A 21,491-nucleotide genomic window follows, 5' to 3' on the forward strand; every position below is an offset into this window, starting at 1 on the left:
GCAGGGAAAAACCTTTATCTGAAACACTGCATAAACAATTCTGAGCTCGATGTACCACTGGTCTGATTTGTGATAAAGCAGCTTCCTATGTTTCAAAAATATTTCTGTACTGACTAAGCTTTTGCCTCAGTTTTGAAGACTGCAGAAAACATTTTTTCTATAACAGAAGAACGTAACATGTGGCTGTTTAAAAGCAGGCAGCAGTTTCCTCTGGGTAGCTATACAGTAATTGGGATTCTTAGCACTTGTGGTTGGGCACATTGGGAGTTCTGGCTTGGCAGCTCAAGCTGCACTGTGTCCCTGCCCGACTGTTCGATGGACATGTAATCCAAACCTCCACTTGTTATATTTTTAAACTACTATTCAGTTTTCTTAGCAAGAGCTGCGTCAATGGCTTGAAAGGAGCCTTGATAAAATGTTTACTGTAGCACTGTTTACCTGTAGTCGCCAATCCTAATTATCCTGTCAACTAATGTTCATTGCAGTCCTTTCCTCTTCTTATATATAAATGTCAGAAATCAGCATATATTCAGTAATGTTTGTTGTTAAATCTTTGGTTCCACGCATGTATAATGAGCTGATAAACCTGCCAATCAATCTGGCAAGGCCATCCCATTTGCCACCAATTGCAGGCAATAAGTTGGTTCTCCCATACTTGCCAGATGGCACACACTTTCATCTGTCCACTAACAGCTTTCCACTAACAAGCAATGAAGTGTTGAAACTAGGGGGGTGGGGGCAAAAATCCCCAAATGGCTTAATGGCCATTCGACAGGATGTGGTAAATATCTGTCTGAGATAGAGATAGAGATATATAGATATAAATAGATATAAGAGAAAGATTCAGAGAAACTTTAAGAGAAAATAACTATGCATATTAACCACAAAATTAACCACTTTGCTGCATGGTTGGGAGCAAAACTGGGGGAGGGCAGGAGGGCAGCAATGATGTGAAGAATTTAAAATCCTTTTAGACATAGTCATCATCATCACTTCTCAGCAATCTGCTTAGCACAGAGCAGAGAAGCCATTTCACCCCAAAATTTGAAATGACATGATACTGATCTGGTTTGTCAGTTACAGAAAATAAAGAAGATAGTGTAAATACAGTAGTAGTTGCCATCATTATCATCTGATTTTCAGACAAAAAATCTGGATCACATTCAACATACCCCATGTAGAAAAGCCATAATGTAACATTGCTGCACAGCGTATCTCATGATTGAGGCCCAGAATGTGAAGCTCCTCCAATCCAGCAGTGCCTTTGCTGGGTGGGTAATGATGCTGATGTTTCAGGAAATTACCTCAAACTATGGTGGCTGTGTATCCAACTTTACAGAGAACAGTCCTCGATTGTTCAAGGACAAGAGGATAATCCCTTGTTTGAAGGTATCTTCTACTTGAAGGGTTGTCTAGTGCAAATCTGGTTCAAAGATAAACATAAGAGCATAACAAAAGCCATCCTAGATCAGACCAAGGGTCCATCTAGTCCATCACTGTATTCACACAGTTGCCAACCAGCTGTTGATCAGGGACCCACAAGCAGGACATGGTGCAACAGCACCCTCCCACCCATGTTCCCCAGCAACTGGAGGTAGCACACAGCCATCAGGACTAGTAGGCATTGATAGCCTTCTCCTCCAGGAATTTATCCAACCCCCTATTGAAGCCATCCAAATTGGTGACCATCACTACATCTTGTGGTAGCAAATTCCATAGAATTCCAAGAACCATAGGAACAGAGACCAGGGGCCATGAAGTTGCCCATCTACACTTAGTCCCTGAATATTAGAATGAGCAGGCACAGAGGTCACCTGGTCACTGTTTTCATCACTATGGTCAAATATATTGTATATCTAGTTGAATTTCTCAGTCTTTATCTATACCAATAGATTAGCACTTTTACATTTTATGCAAATCTGCACTTTCTTTTGTCAACTTCATCAAGTGCATTTCCATTTTAATTTTTTTGATGGAGATGAGTAAATGGCCACACTTCGCCCAACTATAAGGTACAGTTTTTTAAAAAACCAAAATATGTTATGCTTCTTGAAACCTTCTTGAATATCTGCACTCCATCGTGGACACATGTCGTCTCATTTTTAACCAATATCAAATCCTTCCTTTCTCAGTGCTAACAAGTTGACATCTTCAGCACAAAAATAATGTTCTGGAAAAGCATGTAAATGTTTATATTCATTTGTATTCCTTTCACTACTCTCCACTCCCTGTAAGCTAGTGAAAGTAATATGTTCATGTATGCTATAAATAAAGTATTTTTAGTATATAATTTCAGCAACCCCTTAAATAGCAATGGAAATGCTCTCAGGAAGTTCCTATGATTTATTATTATTGTTGTTATCTTAGGAAACAATAGAGATCTAATAGCCTTTCGGGGGGGGGGGACACAAAAAGCAAATAAAAGCTTCTGTATATAGGGAACATTGTGTGACCTTTCTAATGTTTTGCCCGACCAAGAAAGCAGACTAAGGGGTAAACTGAAACCTCCTTTTGAGGTTTTTGTCTGGCTAAAAAATTGTTCCCTGCAGCAGTTGAGTCTCACTTTCCCATCCCTTTATGGCTATGAGAGACAGCTGATATATAGATCTTTCCCTTTGAAGATCTATATATCAGCCTCCCATAATCTTCATTCTCTACATGTGTTGGAATACAACTCCCATAATACCCAACAAGCATAGCCAGCGGAGATGTATGATGGGAGCTCTCATTCAAAGTTTCTGGAATGTATCAGGTTGAGGAATGCTGATCTATCCTTCCAGGGCCTTGGATAGTTTAGAGAGCCAAACCATGATGGCAATTTTGTATTCTTGCATTTGGCCAAGTGGAAGGAGGGCCAGAGGGACAGGTCGCATGCCATATTAAGCCACTGTGGGTTAATTAGCCCTTGGGGTACCATGGTGCATGTTGCCCACCATTTTGAATATGCAAACCCAGCCTGGCACTTGCCATGGCTTGTCATGTCATACAAACCCAGGCGGCAGGTTTATTTGAGAGTTGGGAAACCCTCAAATAAACCATTGCTTGTTTTAGACTTATTTGCTGCCTGGATTCATAGAATCATATCATAAAATCATAGAATAGCAGAGTTGGAAGGGGCCTACAAGGCCATCGAGTCCAACCCCCTGCTCAATGCAGGAATCCACCCTAAAGCATCCCTGAAAGATGCTTGTCCAGCTGCCTCTTGAAGGCCTCTAGTGTGGGAGAGCCCACAACCTCACCAGGCAACTGATTCCATTGTCGTACTGCTCTAACAATCAGGAAGTTTTTCCTGATGTCCAGCTGGAATCTGGCTTCCTTTAACTTGAGCCCGTTATTCCGTGTCCTGCACTCTGGGAGGATCGAGAAGAGATCCTGGCAATGCAGGCACCTGTAGGAGCCATGTAAAAATGATGCCTGTGAGCACCCAGCACAATGAAACAGCCTCTTGGGTAAATTAAACCACAATGCACTGTCATGTTGTGTAAATCAGGTCAGAGAGAGATGTCTGACTGGAGCAGAAACCCATATATGGATGGAGTGGTGGATGAACAGATGCATCAGAAGAAGGCAATTATGCTGTTGCTCTTAGGGGGTAATTTTGAAGGGCAGGAGAGAAATTCATTCAGTTTGCAAACAAATGTATATTACTGAAAATGATGTTCAAAAATGCCTTATATAAGGGGAAATTGCTTGCAAGTGTGTGTATATTAAGTAAAATTGCATACAAAAATATGTATACGTGAATAAAAAAACATGGATGAAAATACGTACAAATTTTCATGCTGGCAGACAAAAAATAAATAAATAACAAATTGATGTAGAAACAGGAGGTATTGGAAAAATCGGCCAGATCTACAACTTGTGTCAAATCATTATGAATGTGGCATAAAAAGCAGGAAATAACACTATGAATGCAATAATATATGGAATGTGGATTGTGCCCCAACAGTTATCAATGCACTTCAGTACCGCCATATATCAGTAGTGTAGATTTAGCTCCCGACTGACATATTCTTCCATTTATATTCTTACATATGTGCACTCAGCAGTAAGGGTTGAGGCTCTGATGCTGGTGAGAGTGGGGTGTGTTGTGAAGAGAAGTATGTGGGCCCCTGAGCAGAACATTTGTAAGTGGTGAAGGTGTTTCTCCATGGCAAATTGCCTGTTCCCACATCTGGGTTTTAAAATGCCTGTCTACTTTTATGTTAGGGGGAAGAAATTTGTGGTGATTTGGAACAGAGAAATGGCAGGTGGGAAAAAAGTTAAGTTGTTGTTTTTTCATTTGGAGATGGAGAGTGGAATAATAAAATCCTTAAGGGCAAGTACATTGTTGGTTTTAGGTAAACCCTGTTTAGAGGCTCTAGTTTACATGGTTCGCAGTATTGCCCTTTAGAATAATAAGCACGGAGCTTCAGTGGAGATAAACTTTAGAACAAGACTTGAACTATCTTCACATGAACGAACTGCATGCAGTTCAAGGGTAAGGTATATAGTGCACCCATCTTGCTGAAGTTAATCATATCTGGCTCTGGTCAGTGCCTGGATGGAAGATTGCTTGGGAACTTCATGTGTATGGCCTTGAATTCCACAATAGAAGAAAAGAGGCCCATCAATGCACTAAATAAATATAATAAATATAATGTGGTAAATGTGCCTGGGGTAGAGTGGGATCATGGTAGCAAGATCTGTCGACATGCCTGTCACTAGAATCCCAGCAAAACATATGGTTTGTTTATGTAGTTGGGAAATCATTCAATATATATGTGCTTTGGTTGTGTGAAGAGGCATATCGTTGGCAAGTGTCTTCTTGCATCCTGAACTGATTGTATGAAGACAAATGAATTTGATGTGAGATCTGAGAATGTTCTCATCATCTCTAGCCAGTGGAGATTTCACAGGCTTCCCAAGCTGGTGCCCTGCAGATGTGTTGGAAAACAACTCCCACCATCCCCAGCTAATGCAGAAATGGGATGGATCACACTTATGAATGAACACATGCAATCCTGACATGGACCAGAAATAGTCTGATTCGTCCAGCCCATTGCTTGAATTGAAACAGTTCTCCAGCTACCCAGTGAGTGACTGGCAGACTGGAAGTTTATCACGAAATCTGCCTAGGGCTCTGCTTATTCTAGCTACTGGTCTGAAGGCCTAATTGCCATCCAATATAAGAAGTGCTATAATGATCTCAGTAACCTTCGGTGATTATTCTTATTACTCTTTAGGTTGAGTATTTATATTGTTCGGATACAGTTTTCTCCCAACCTTTTTTGTTTATTTATTAAATCCTCTTCTTTGTGTAATCCATATGACGACGGGGAAATTGGATCAGAAGAACTGAGCTATCTGTTCAAATATCATTTGCCCTGCCCTGCCAAGGAACGTGAAAGCTGGTGGGCTGAGGCACACTAGTTTAGAGCCATAGCATAACTATCCTCCCCCATTCTACCTCATCTAAGGAATCATTTTTCGCCGCAGTGATTTGCTAGTACTCTACCAACAGCAGTTCATATTGGTGAAATATTCTTCTGGACTTCCATGGTATGTCCCCTGTTAGGGCGACACTACAATTAGGCAAAGTGAAGCAGTCATCTCAGGCATCTGGTCTTAGATGCCACGAGAAGAAAACTTTTGTAAACCACCCAGAGAGCTTTGGCTATGGGGCAGTATATAAATGTAATAAATAAGTAAATAAATTATTAATTATTTAATTTATTATTATTGTATTTGTAAACCAATAAAATGGGTGGGTGTGAATGGAGGGGAAGCACCACTGTGTTAAACACACAACCCATTCTTCCCATGTACATTCCCATAATCACAGCCAGACCAAGGCCTTAGCTAGACCTAAGGTTTATCCCAGGATCATCCCTGTTCATGTAAATGACACACAGGATATTCCGGGAGCAGGTAGGAACGACCCTGGGACGATCCCGGGATAAACCTTAGGTTTAGCTAAGGCCCAAGACATTTTGCTGCCTGAGCAAATGCCTACCCACCCCCAAAGTCAAGATAAATAGTATCCAAGGTTGTTTTGGTATCTATAGCATAAAATCCCATAAACACTCCCCTCACATAAACACACTATCCCTTATTGATAGTAAAAATACAATAATAACAACTTAAGCAACTAACAAGTTGTTGCCTTTTTATAACACCCAAAATTTGCTCCCTGAAGTGGCCACCTCACTCTGCTTAATAGAAGGGCTGGCCCTATTCATCATCATTTAACATGCACGTTTCCATTTTGTTTGAATGATGGAGGACTAGGTAGAACAAGTTTTCCCTTAAACAAATGTATTGAATTCTCTGAGCACCTGTCATTGATTAGGTGAAGCACATTTGCTTGATTTTTATTTATTTATTTTGCAAAGGAAACGTGAAGCAATTATGCTGACCTCCCACAGCCCAACATTCATCTAGAATCTTCTCAGGCTCATTTATCTCAGAACAGCTGCTAAATGGATATACCTGGAATGATGCCACATTAAACAGCAACTCATAAGGCTCAGCATCATTTCCTTTTCCTCGGGCGAGCAAATCTTTTTTTCCTTTAAAAAAAAAAATTCCACTCAGAAACCGCAGATAGTTTGGTTCAAACAGACCCTATTTTGAGACACAGCACCCAGGCATCAGGGTGCACACTGTGGTGTTCTAACTGATATGGCAAGTTCAAAAGTTCAACTGCACATTCATGAAATGAGCTTACGTTTTGTTTATATTGCTCATATAAGAATTTCAGTTTCCGTAGCTGAGCCCTTGTGAACATGTTACATTTCTGCAGCAATTCACCACACAACAGATTATTTTCCCTGAGGGTGCTTGCCATTTGCACCCAGATAAAGGTGGGTTACAGGTTCTTCTGGGCAAAACCCTTCATTTCAAGAAAAATATGTCTAGACTCTACTTAGGAGGAAATGTGCACTTCCTAGAGATAAATAAAACAGTTACTTCTTGATGGGGCTACAAGAAGCAAATTATCATTATACTGATACAGAGATCTGTGTTTTTTTAGGGTAGCCATGTGTCCTACTTTGCAGAAGATAGTTCACTGTTTGAAAGGCTGTCAGGGAACAGTCCTCTATTAGGGCTGTCTACTCCAAGTCCAACTTAAAGAGAAAGAACTATATGAAGAAAGGTCAGGGGGCTTGAAGTTGCCAATCAACAGCAGACTGAGCAAGGTAGACAGGTGAGATATATTGCATTTATATTATTATTATTATTATTATTATTATTATTATTATTATTATTATTATTATTATTAACCACCCACAGATCTTCAGCTATTGGGTGGTATAGAAATGATATTATTGTTGTTGTTGTTGTTGCTGTTGTTGTTGTAATCATATCTAAATTTGAATCTATATGTATAAATTAACATATGTAAATGTTATGCAAATCTGCATCATCTTTTGTCCTCTTTTGTGGTGATGCATAAGTGGCCATCCTAATGTTTGCTCTACCAAAGCACAGAAAGAGGAGCCCTTGTGCAAGCCAGCCTCTCCATTCATAGCAATGGATGGGGCTGCTTTATGAACACATTCCTTTATTTGCCTGGAACTGCTCCATCCGCAACAATGAACAAGGAATGACTGGACTAGAGCAAAGGTATGCAGAAATCTAAACCTGGAATGTTTATTGTACCAGTCAACTTACTATGCAACATAATGAAAAAGGAACAGTGGATAATATTAGTCAATTGCGTTTTTGCACCTCTTGGGTATCTGTAATTGAATTTCAAATGACAAAATAGTTCACTAAATGAATATATTCTGCATGTTTTGTTGAAATATAAAAAATACTGATATTTCCAGCATCTTAGTAGTTAAAGAGTTGCGGTGCTGAAAATATTCTGGTCAGATCCCATAGAATCTATGGCATAGATATAACATACTATATAACTCAACAACCAGTTCGCTCTGGAATCATTCCCTTTTGTCCAAGACTTTCAATGCCCTTATTTCAAAGTCTGTGAATGTGAAACCTTGCAAGACCTTCTGTTGCAATTTATATTAGGCATGTGCTCCGCTCCGATTAGAAGCGCAGAAGCACGAGCGAATTGGCTTGCTCCGCCTTGCCCAGAGGCAGAGTAGAAGCGGACCGCAGACCCCTAGAAGCAAGGCAAAGAGAAGCGCCCATTTTCGGAGCGCTCCGGTTTCCGCGGTCCGCTTCTATCGCCATCTTGAAACATTTCGCCCATAGGATTGCATTGCGGAAAAGAAAGGGGGATAACTGTGTTGTTTTTGAAGCTATCTTTCTGAAAATTCTTGTGCTTGGAGAGTCGTGGATGGGGGTCATTTTGAGACTACTCTCACCTCTCTGCGTGGTGCGGATCGCGCGCTAGAATTTTTTAAAAAACCGGCGGGAAAAATACCTTTTCCGAAGGGCTGAGGGGCAGAGTCAACTCCCGGTCATGATCACATGATCCCAAAGTAGGAGGAGGGGATAGGCAAAATGGGTAACTTGGGATTCTGGGAACTTCTCTTTCTTAGTCTGAACGGACTTTTCCCAGTGTTTTTTAAAACAGTAGCCCCACCAAATGCACAAACACAACCTGTGAAATCATATACTAAGCCAATAATAAGAGATAGAAACACAGCACTGCTACCCACCCTAACTTTGGGGAACAACTGAAAAGATGTGGTGCAAAGGGATGAGCTCCCCTAGGGCATCTCATTGTGGACGTGCCCCCACTCTCTCCTGTACTTGGAAGGCCATCAGAGCCTTCCAAAGAGAGTAACCCGGTGGAGCAATGCCTATCATGAGTTGAAGTGTGCGGTCTACTTCTCTTAGTGGTGGAGCGATGCCTACCATGAGTTGAAGTGACAGTTCCACTTTTCTGTTGTGGTGAAGCAATGGCTTTCATGAGTTGAACTGACAGCCTTGCTTCTTAAAAGACTGGTTGACCACCAGTCAAATTGGCAGCTGCTGCTTCCCCCTCCCCTGGGCACGTCCCCCTATTGCTGGTAAAAGACAGATATAGCCTTTTTAAAAAAAGTTCTTCTTGTTGTTTATTCAGCAACACTGCTGCTTTTAATTCCACCCCTCCTTCGTTTATTTATTTATTTATTTATTCCATTTTATATGCATTACTGGCTTATCCTTGGCTCACTTCCTTATGCCCCCAGAAATGTCTGCTGCCTGCCTGCCTGCCTTCCCTCTCTCCTCCCCTGCCCGCCTTGCAGGGAAGTTGTGTGTGTCTGGCTTTGACTCAGGGGAGAAGTCCTTCCTACGCTCACTTGGAGTTTTGGAAGTTCCAAATCCATTTTTCAAGTGTGGAAGAAGATTCATACTCCCCAATTCATGGCATGTTGGGATTTCCTTTGAAATGGCCCCATTGAGAGGTCTGCAAGTTTAAGCCCCGCCAAAAATCAGGGGATGATGGGACTGCCTTGAGTCTGGGTGTGCATCTGTATCCCTGGATAAGCTATCATGGTGGTGAGTTTGAGGTTTTACTTTCTAACATGCAAATTGACGGAGCTATGGAAAGGGGTGTGAATGGGGTGTTGGATTTTCATAAATTCCCCCAAAATCAGGGGATGATGGGACTGCCTTGAGTCTTGGCATGCGTATGTATCCCTGGACAAGCTATCATGGTGGTGAGTTTGAGATTTTTAACGTGCAAATTGACGGAGCTATGGAAAGGGGTGTGAATGGGGTGTTGGATTTTCATAAATTCCCCCAAAATCAGGGGATGATGGGACTGCCTTGAGTATTGGCATGCATGTGTATACCCCCATGAGGTGTCATGGTGCCAAACTTGAGGTTTCTAACTTTCACAGAAAAAAAGTTGTATACTTTTTTAGCTTAATGCAAGCCTATGGGGGGGGGGAAACGGAGCTCCGATCCGGATCCGGAGCTCCGCAGCGGAGCGGAGCGGACATAGGCAGAGCAGGGGCGGGGCGGACCGATCCGCAAATCACAGATCTGGAAGAGAAGCAGAGCGGGGGGTCCGTGCACACCCCTAATTTATATTGCTAACTTCTTAGAATACTCAAGGTGCTATTAGCGTGCAATAAGAGAGGATGTTTACTAACCAGAATGTTTCACCATTAGCAGAATTTTCTAGAAGTATCGGATAATTCTGATATTATGGTAAACCACTTGTGTTCCTCTTGTAAGTGAATTGACTTAATGACATTGGATGTGTTACTCTGATGTCACGAAAGTGGGTTAACCAAACAACCACCTTGAGACAACTTTATTTACTGGTGTTAGGGAGACAAGTAACTACTTCTCGCTTCATCCAAAGGAATCTACAGTCGTTATCATGTATCATACCCTTGCCTGATTTAATCCAGAGACTATTGGCTTTTCATTTTGTAGGCACTTTATTACAAGCCTGTTGGTTTGCCTGCATAGGTATGAAGCATGCAGAACCACCTGGATTTTATCTTTACTGTTTCTGAATCAATTATCCCCAGCCAGCACACCCCTTGTCATGCTGGGTGGGAGATGATGGGAGTTATAGTCCAACACATCTGGAGGACAACTGGTTGTGGAATGCTGCTATAAAATATTGTAAGTTAGTGATCTTTAACCTGTGCCTTTAACCCAGGTATGGGGAACTGCCAACCCATGGGCCAAATTTGGCTCACCAGGCTGGTCTATCTGGCCCATGGTGCCTCAAATGAGGCCTCTCCCCCTGAGGATAGTGGGGAGAAGAATCCCCACTGTAATCTCCAATAAGTGATCAGAGATAACAATGGAGCTTCCTCTGTGCATCACTCCCCCTCCCAATTGGAGAGAAAAATCAATGCATAGTGAAGCTGTGTCCCCAACCAAGGCAGCAGATGTAAGAGCTCTATTTGGCACTTTGGCCAAGCACTGGATGATGTCAGGGGGGCTAGCCCCACCGCTCAATATCATTGGGTCCATGGAGAGCTTGGGAAGTCACTTCCCCAACAAAGAGTTTAACACTACTGCTTTCAGCAATGACTTGTCTGCTCCTTTTGTTCTTGTGGAGATGAACGGTGGAATGATAAAATCCTATGGGGTTGAGGTTATCGCAGGTTGAGTATTACGGATTGCAACACACATTTGCAAATTACTGTAGCTATGGATTTAGCTGCTCTCCTACCACAAAGGACCTTGCTAGATGGTCATCCAACTAACTGACTACTGGTGTAACAGAGAAACTTTTATTCTAAATTCTAAGGCTCATGATGAGTCTAGGTAAAATTAAACTGGTCCACGCTGCACACATGGGTGAATGGCACCACTTGAAGACAACACTTGTTGCTTAACATAATGGATATGGATAAGTACCAGCAATTTGAACCTTAAATAAACCTCAAGGTGTGCAGTTTCCTGAAACCCACAATGGTAGCTTAATTCAAGGAGCTGAAATAGTAAAACCACAAACCACTTCATTTATAACAGGCAGTAAGGAATTATGACAGACTTCATTAAATAATGCCTATTCTCAATCCAGTGCCTTGGTCCTCTCCTCCTGCCAGGCTACCTTTCTTCTGATTTTATTTCCTTCCTCCTTTGATCAGATAGCCTCTGACTTTTGGTTCCTAAACGTATCCCATTTCCTAACTATGGTCTGCTTCTAATGTAACAATTTTTACTCACTTACTGACTGATTGATGGTGTATATCACTTTCTGCGATGTAATAGTCCTGAAAGAACAGCTGGATTTTAGAAGAAATTTGAGCACCAAATGCATGGAAATATTACGGGAACTGTAACATTTCTAGGGTGGCCATATATCCTACTTTACAGAGGACTGTCCTCTTTTTGAAGATGATCTCTATTAGAAGTTCAAGTCCAATTTAAAGACACCATAAAAAGAGAGAGCAGCAGCCCTGGAGTGACTCACAAACATTTAGTACCTGGACAGCAGACTGAGCAGACACACAGGCCACCTGTTCAGAATCTTCCCCATGATGTTGAGACATAGTGTATGTCTCTTTAAATGATGCAAGTATTTCTAAATTTTCATCTGTGCATATAAATTAGCATGTGCAAATATTATCCAGATCTGTGTCCTCTTTGGCCAGATCTACACCAAGCAGGATATAGCACTATGAAAGTGGTATGAAAGTGGTATATGGAGGCAGTACTATCTACGCTACTGCTTTGTAGCGGTATTGAAGAGCACTGACAACTGTTGGGGCTCATGACACATACTGCTTTCATAGTGTTATAACCTGCTTGGTGTAGATGTGCCACCGTCCCCAACAGTTGTCACGGCACTTCAATTCCGGTACAAAGCAGTAGTGTAGATTCTGCCTTTGTCTTCTTTTTTGGTGATGCATGAGTTGGCATCTTAAACATTTCCCAGTTAGATTCCTGAACATGATCCTAGATTTCTATCAAGCCTTATTCTTGAAAACAGACCACGTTCAAAAGAAGTGGTCAATTCAAAACAATGGATGTGTTGGTATGGTCACGGCCCCAGCTAGAGCAAATAAGAGTCAAAGAAAACCAACACCTCAAAGGTTTTAATAGCTGTTGTGTTTTTCTAAGGTTATGAACTTTGCCCTCTTCAAAGGCTGGGACTGCAATCATGGTAAGCAGCCTGATGGAGGAAGGTGCGGGAGACGACGGAATGCCTCCATTCGCTGCTGCAGTGTGCAAGTGAACTGCTTAATATGGCTGTGGGAAACTTTTGTTTTAAACCTTTGAGTTAAGGGTCAACAGGGGCACATTGGAGGTGGGGGGAGAAAAGGATTAAACAGTCCATTCCCTTCAGACAGGCTACATCTTGCGATCAGGGCCAGCCCTATGATAAGCCAGAGTGAGGTGTCTGCCTCAGGCAGCAGAAGACAAGGGAAAGCAGGGATCAGTGACAAGACGATGGAGGACAGAGCTCTGTCTGTGTGTCATGCAGCCTGCCCAACACCCAGTGGAAGCGGGTGGCTCCGATGTTATGTGGTGCCAGGGGCGGTGAATCCACTCTGGGTTCCAGTCAGAACTCTAAAGAGCTATCCAAGGTGCCAAACCTAATAGGCTTTTGCACGTGGAATGGGGGAGCTGCTATCTTCTTTGCATCAGGCAGTCAAATTCTTTGGTGGCTGGGCTTACAGAGTGTAAAAAAATGTTTTATTTCTTGGAGTAGCCCATTTTATTTATTCTTTATTTATCATTACATTTATATCCTGCCTTTTTTTTCCCTCCAAGGAGGTATACATAATCCTCCTCCTCCTCTCCCTTTTTATCCTCACAACAACCACCCTGTGAGGTAGACTGGGTTGAGAGTCTGTGACTGGCCCAAATTCATCCAGTGAGCTTCCATGGCCAAGTAGGGACTAGGACTCAGATCTTCCGACTCCTTGTCCGACACTCTAGCCACTACACCGTACTGGCTCTCACACCACACTGGCTCTGTGCCTCCTTCAGGGACTGCACAAAAAATATATGACTCATTAGTTTACATCTATAAACAAAACATTTTAAATATTTTATTAAACTGCAGATACATATTGCAAATGTGCTTTTGTATACTTACTTAAACATTTTAAATGTAGCTGCTAGAGTTCTCTGAAAAAATAAATAATTATGTCTCCAAGATTAAATCCTGCAAGTGCTGACCTGATTAGCAAACAGTAGTTTATGTACAGTCTCTTAAATTGCTGTTTGCCAATCATATCAGCAGTCACAGGATTTAATCTTGAAGACATATTTTTCTTAAAAAAAATCCAGAGTTACATTTTTTAAAAATTAAGTAAGTAAGTCTAGGCACAGTTGCAATATGTATATGCCTCTCATGGTAGCCATTCTGTGGTGGTACCCAGGACAGTTTTTCAAATGGACAAATATACCCATGGCCCAAAAAAGGTTGCCCATCCCTGCTGCACAGCATCAGAATAGAAATCAATAACGTAGCAGTGGAAGTCTAAATAGAAGCTTAGGGGAAAGTATGTTTACTAAAGTTCCCCAGGGCAGATGACTCTTTGGAGTTGGTGGACAAATGAGAGATGGCCAAATTTGTTCACCTTGATTGGCATGGAAATGAACCATGTTATTTACCAGGATAACACAGTTGCTGGAGTCCTTCACTAGGAATGTGGAAAATTTCATTTGGTTTGTATTTTGAGCAGAACTTCCCAAATGAATATGCACACCAAAATGCGGTTTATCCTTTGGTATTTACACTTCTCAGAATTTTGTGATGTAGTTCTCTGAACAACAACAACAAAAGTATATTATGGGAAGATCTGCACAAAAATTCATGTATTCATGAAAAATGCATGCACGCACACATGCACGTGCGTGCACACACACACACACACACCTGTTATATTAAGGAAATCTGCATGCAAGAGAAATCTGCATGAAAATGCATATGACTTTTCATGTAAACATGGGTTGTTGTTGTTTTTAAAGTCATTAACTCATATAGAAATGGGTGAGAGCAAATTTCAGATTGGGAAAATAAGAAACTGAAATTAATAGATTCAAGTATTTCTTCCCATAGGAACCACATCTCCCATGGTCCTCCAGAAGTTCTGCCATGGTGTGCTGTTTACTAATGTGCTAGGTGCTGGGCAGGGAGAGAGGGGACAGACTGGGGGAGGGGCTTTTCAGGAGTAAGAGAGAGAAGCCAAGAATTCTTCTCCAGCTTGGATAGTAATCTGACATGGAGAAGTATTTAAGGGCTTGTAAATCTTGCCTTGCCTTCAATGTAGGTTATCAGCCCCTAAAATTATCAGCCCCAGAGAAGTACTATGGCACCCTAGAATCAGGCAGGTTGGTGCCATGCAATATTTTATAGCAATCGATAACTCTAAAGAAAAACTAAACTTTTTAAAAGGCCACTTGCTAGAACTACATTATATCTTCTATTTAACTCGATGGTTGATAAGTCTTCTTGAGATCAGATACCAAAACAGGGGAGGAAATCATGTGCAATGGCAATACACTCTTACATTAGGGTAGTTTTGCCAATCAAGAAAGTGGTCATGAAAGCCTCTCTCCCAAATCTATCAATCAACCTTGAGTTAAGTTAGGAAATCTACAGGATTTAGGTACTTGACTGTCTGCTCAAGTCAAGCACTCCAGTTCAGTAAAACAGAAAACATTCTTGGCTTTTTCTGGGTTATACTCATTTCTTAGGATGCAACATTTTAACAGCGTACCCCTATAAATGTCTACTGAGAAAGAAGTCCCATTGGGTTTAATGGAGCTTACTCCCAGGTAAGTCTGTATAGGATTGCAGCCTAAATATGTTGGAAGTAGTTTGAACACTCATTGACTGTATTCAAACACACTTGTTTTTCAGGGCAATTGAATGTGTATTCAAAACATTCCCATCACACTTAAATCTATTTTGACTCTCTCTATCCTTACTGAGCTGAGTGGGTTAAAGGACAATGCCTCGACACTGTACTTATACAGCCTCATCAGATGAGTGCTATATAGCATGCTCATTACTGGCCACTCATGTATGTTAGCAAGTCCTTTTGACGATGATGTCCACTTCCTGTGTGTCTCCTCCTGCTTTTGTCAATTTTAGGATCACAAAATAAACCTGTTTTAATCCAATTCTTCTGAGGTTGCACTACAAAATGCCCACTAGAGGGCGGTGTCTCCATTGAAATCTACAGGCCACATGGTCACCGGTCTCTTCTCTATGAAAAGTGCTGGTTTCAAAAGCTGAAGAGAACCAGCAAGAAAGCACATGGTAAGGAAATGGACTTTCCCACGATCCCCACCCCTGTTTGCTGAGCCTCATACAGTGTGTGTCTAAGCTAGGAGCTTTACACACCTGATTGTGCTCAGCCTTTATGACTAGGGTCCATAGAACTATTACAAGATACATATTACCACCCTATATTTGCACAAATTGTATGCATGCACATATGTTTCTTTTTTAATTATTTTTTATTGTGAAACCAAAAAAGGAAAAAAGGAAAAAATGCAGAAACATATATTTGAATACATCAATTTCAATGTATGCATATGATGTGTGTGCATGTGTGTGTGTGTATGTATGTATGTGTGTGTGTGTGTGTATATATGTGTGTGTGTGTGTGTGTGTGTGTATATATATATATATATATATATATATATATATATATATATATATATGAGAAAATACACCTAAGAATTATACATAAACTTCAACAAAAGCAGACCAAATATCCAGATAAATATCTATATGCAGGTGGTATCTATACACCACCCTTTCAAGTGTTGAAAAGTCTTCAATTCATTGCATTGTAGGAAGTGAGTGTTTATCCTTCTAATGTTGTGATATCAGTATTTAGCTGTCAAAAGGGCACAGAGAATCCAATTGTGCTGACTGTGTGTTTATGTCCAGGAAGCAGGTTGACAATATAAAAAGGGCATGTGCATCAGTAAATATTAAAGAGTATTCCAACACAAAGTTTATCTGTATAATAAATTCCTCCCAAAAAGGCAACTATTGGGCATTGCCAAAACATATGGTTAAAAGAAGCATTAGCTATGTTATTTATTTATTTAAACATTTGTATCCTGCCCTATATCATTGGGATCTCATGTTCAACCTGCAACAATTAGCCGATTTAGACAAACCCTTACTAAAGAGTTTTTGCTGGGAAAAGTACAACACACATAGACACACATAGGATTCTTTGTGCAGAACTCTGCAGAAAGCAAGAACCCTGACCATGCATACAGTGCCTATATTCATATAGATTGTATCTGTGCAGGGGTGGTACTGAATAGTCTAGTGCATGTGCAAAGGCCAGTGGCAGCATTTCGTGCTGTGGTCCTTCTCCTCTCTATATCAGCCTTACCCAATGTGGCACCAGATGCTTTGGAAGACAGTCCCATCACCCCTCACTATTGGTCATGTTAGCTCTATACTAACCCATGAGAAACACTAAGTGTCGCAGCGCCCTCCTCAACGGTAGGACACAAGGACAATGCCCTTTCTTTGAGGGACCCTGACGTGGAGAAAGCTGACAAGCTTACAGCCTGCCTGTCCTTCACAGGGAGATCAATGGGTGTGATGAAAGGGTTCCGGTGTCATCTGCACTGGACCATGGCCCAGCTTGCCCATGCAATCCTGCTCTTCCCCAAGGAGCTCTTTTAACATACAAACTTTACACTGCAATGGATGCATTCTGCTGGAACGTCAAACTGTGCATCTTTTCAGAGATTTCTATCCCCACACTGTCGTCAGTGTGCCTGACAATGTCTATAGTAATTTCCCCAGAATTTAGCACTCTTATTCATAGTCTTTAACACAGTCAGCTTGTTTTCTGCCAAGTGTCTACTGTGGAATAAAGGTCAGAGAATAAGTGTATTTGCTTTCCTCTAATGCTTCTGTTGCAAAAATATTAAAATAGCAGCTTTACACATTGTGCTTGGGCCCTTGAGACATTTCAGTAAATACAAGCAACAATGTTACACTCAACAAAGGAGGCAGTTTCTGGACTCTGAGGGTGGAGTCCTGGATCTGACTGATTCTCAGAAACCAAAGAATCCAATGGCCATCTAGATAGTGTCTGGTGGCCATAGGATTGCTCCCTAAGCATGTTTTAGATGACAACTCCAGATGATGCAGATAACAACTCTGATAATTCCTGACCTTTGCAATCCAGAACATCTGAAGAGCCCCAGATTGCCTCCCCTGCAGTGTTGGTGAGCCACGAAGTCCATTTTCTGACATGATGCGGTCATGCTGTACAGCCCATCAGAGCCTCTCTTGTTCTGTCTATGAGCAGATCTACACCAGATCTACATGGATTAGTTCCACTGAAAACGTTATATGTTCTGCTGTTTAAAACATCACGGGGCACACACAGGTATTAAAGCGTTACTTACCTTTCTCTTTCCCATTATTAAATCATTAAGCCGGGACACACTGTATCTTGTTTCGCTGTAGGTTGGAGTTTCTGTTCATGGGCTGGTACAGGAATCCACCCACTTCCTCTTCTCCTCCATTCTTCCTCCTCTCCAGTCTGTACTATCTCTGCGCCTGCACTGGATTTCAAATTGAATTGGTGGGATTGTTAGAGGCTCAGTCGCTTGTGATTGTTGTACTGTCAGGATGGCCGGAGAAGTCACTGAAATCCCTAGATCGTTCCTCTTTCATCTTATATCTGTTGCAGTTCATACACTGATCAATGCAACACATGCATTAGAGAATCTTGAGAAGGATCAACTTAGGAAACGTAGGCTGCGTCTAATTGTGACAATGTGGAACTGAAGGTGGGGAGCTTGTCTTGCCATCACACTGCAACACAACCTTTCTGACATGGCAAAATCTCTCAGTTTTGTTTGGATGCTGAAGGTTTTCAGAAGACATTGGGCTAGACCCACTAGCCAGGACTGGAGGGAAAATTTTGTCCTTAAGGTCTGGACTGAGTCGAGATGGAGAGAGTATTTTAGAATGTCTAGAGCAACTCTTTTTGAAATTGTAGCATTGCTGACACGTGCTTTTCAGAGGCAACAGACAGGAATGTGTGAACTGTTACCTGTTGAAAAAAGAGTAGCTTTTGCTATATGGAAACTAGCCAATCCTGGAAATTATTTATAAAACTACCGCTGAACAGTTCGGTGTCAGACGATCCACAGTTGCTGAAGTTTTCATTGAATTTTGTCTAGCATTGGAGGAGAAACTTCTTCGAAAGACAGTGTATGTTGGTGATGTACATAAGATAAGTCCATTTTTAATTTCTATTTTTTTGTTGTTGTTATGACAATATCTGTGCACCAGCGCACATTCTTGGAACGTTCCTGTGGCATTACCCCACAGTTCTGTTCCCTTAGGTATGTCTGACTTTGTATGTCTAGTGAGTGCAGAATGTTGGACTGAGTGGGTGTGGCTGATGATGCTGTGGAAAGGGGGAAGGAGTATAAATGGGGGAGTCTAAAGTGGGGGAGTTGGTTAGTTGGTTGGAAGTTGGGAGTGTCACTTAGGGTTGTCAGTGGTGTGGAGAGTGAAAGGAGATAAGATTTTAAGAGATTTAAGATTACTGTTTTTATTAAAAATAGTAGATTAAGCAGGTTAACTTGAATTTGAAGTAACTAAGATCTGTTAAACAAAAATAAACATTTTATTTTGTTTTGTTACCTCAAACCACGTCTGCTTGGTTTCATCACCTGCTCTACAGTTACTATCAAAAACAACTTATATATAACCTTCAGTTTATTACATACACAGTAAAACCTTTTCAGATTCTAGCCTTTACCCTCTCACATGAGGGAAAGGTTGTGTTTTACCCTACCCTCAGGTTGTTCAAGTGGAGGTGCTTGGCTTGAGGAGGGTTTGTGTGCAACAAGGCCTGGTGTGTGAGGCCTGTGTTGTGACAGTTCCTTTCATTGAACTCAGTAAGGACTGATAAAGGACAGTACGTCAGTGATTGTGCTAATGTTGGAACTTCATAAATGTTAATTTTGACTATTGAAGTGGAATGTTCAACATGCTCTATATGACCCCAATAACCCTTCCATCCATGAATTTTTCTTTTCTTTTTTTCCTATATGGAAGGATTCTAAAACCTTGGATGCTGTCACTGCTGTGCCGCAGTGGACTAAATACACATATCAATATGCTCTCTGATAAGACAAGGTGACGATTTCATGAATCATAAACATTTTCATTCAGTGTTCTTACATGGAGCAACTGACCACACCGGATGGTTTTTAAATGTAGAAATAGGATGGAGCAGGCAGAATCATGACACCTACATCTTCTCTAACTCTGTTCTCTATGAGGCCATGGAGGCTGGTGCGTTTTTGTCTGAAAACCTGAAGTGGAGATTGGGAAAACTTGAGATTGGGCCTCTCACTGTGGCTGATGGTGCATATCCCATCTGCCCATGGTTGATGAAACCCTATGGAGGAACTGTGACCAGCAAGCAGGCGCACTTTAATTATAAACTTAACAGGGCGTGCAACGTTACACAATGTAACACAGAACAGCTTGACAGTGGTCACTAAATTATTCCTAGTTAACTAAGATTATTTAGGTAACATATAGTGATCAATTGGTACATTGTCGTTGTCATTATTTCCAAAGACAGAAAATACAGGAAAGATAGGGCGGAAGGTAGGAGTGTGAACATCGTTTGAAGAGAAAAAGTTAATAATGGTGGAAATAGGGAAAAGTGTTTGGAAAATATTGTAAAGTCGGAACTGTTAATTATTATAGAGGAAAAAGAACTCATACTATGTCAATTATAGCAGCATTGTGCACTATTGGAAAAATATTTTCTATAATGTATTCATATTTAAAACCTAGTAGATCACAATATAAGCAAAGCAAACCAAATGTAATATGTGTACTACTCTACGGAAGGAGGATATTGCCAGAAAACCAGAAAGAGAGAGAGAATGCAAACATTAGTACAAGACCAAAAAAAGGGTGGGGGACACATTTGGGTGTGGGGAAAAACTATTTTTTTTTAAAGAAACACTAAGTAGCAGTACTGGAAAGATGCAGTTAAATAAATAGATCAACTTACCTTGGAGAAAAAAGCTATCCTCCGAGACAAGCAACTGCTAATGGGTGGATGACAGAGCACAAGGCACAAGGCAGGGAGAAGTGTTGCTTTAGGCGCGGAAATAGAAGGAACACGCTCTGAGGACAACAATTGGCTATGATTGAAATTTAAGACACACGCAACAATACCAAAGAAAGGGGGCACATAAGACCTCATGCAACACTTTAAAAATGTAACAAGAGAAGATATATAACGAAACAAAACAATGAAGATAAAACGTAGTAAGAGGAGCGTCATGTGGCGCAATCAGTCACAGTAACCCATCACTAACGTTATTTCTCATACGTGTAGATCCGATCTCTGTCACACATGGATATTGCTAATGGAGATGGAATGTGGAAGAGAAATACTTTAGGGAAGTGGTACCACATGTGCAGTCCTTGTGAAGGCCTTGTGAAGGCATGCAGGCCTTCTCTGGCTTGTAAATAATTGCAATTAATCATATGTACTCCATCATATGGTTCCTTGTATTGTTCTGTACTCTTATTGCAGACTGAAATTGTTTTTAACAGAGTATTTAAATGCGATTTTTAAATATTTAGCGGTATAGAAGTGTTATTAATAAATGCAATAAATAAATGTGCTTTGCATTCCTGGCAGCTCAAGTTAAATGGATCAGATATAGCAGATGACATGAAAGGCCTGAGACCACGGAGATCAGCTGGCAGGTAGGGTCAACAAAGGTGGGATAGATGGACAAAGAGCCTGGCCTGTTTCCTGTGTTTTTCTATGGCATTCTCACGTCAACACGGCCTGCCATTCGCTCCATGGACTGTTTTATGGTGCAATCTGATGCATGTTTGCTCAGAAGGAAATCCCACAGAGTTTCTTAGAGCTTATTCCCTGCATAGAATCACATCCTTAACTGCATCAGTCCCGCCAGCGAAAACATTCCTATCCATAGCCAGAGAGCATCTTTACGGCCCCCTCCCAAACCAGATGTGCTGGACAATAACACCTCCCCCTCCAGCCATGGGATGTTGGGAGTTGTAGTCCAACTCATCCGAAGGGCGCCAGGTTGGGGACGGCTGCCGGTGTAGA

Source organism: Elgaria multicarinata, chromosome 6, assembly GCF_023053635.1.
Source record: "Elgaria multicarinata webbii isolate HBS135686 ecotype San Diego chromosome 6, rElgMul1.1.pri, whole genome shotgun sequence".
NCBI lineage: Eukaryota > Metazoa > Chordata > Lepidosauria > Squamata > Anguidae > Elgaria > Elgaria multicarinata.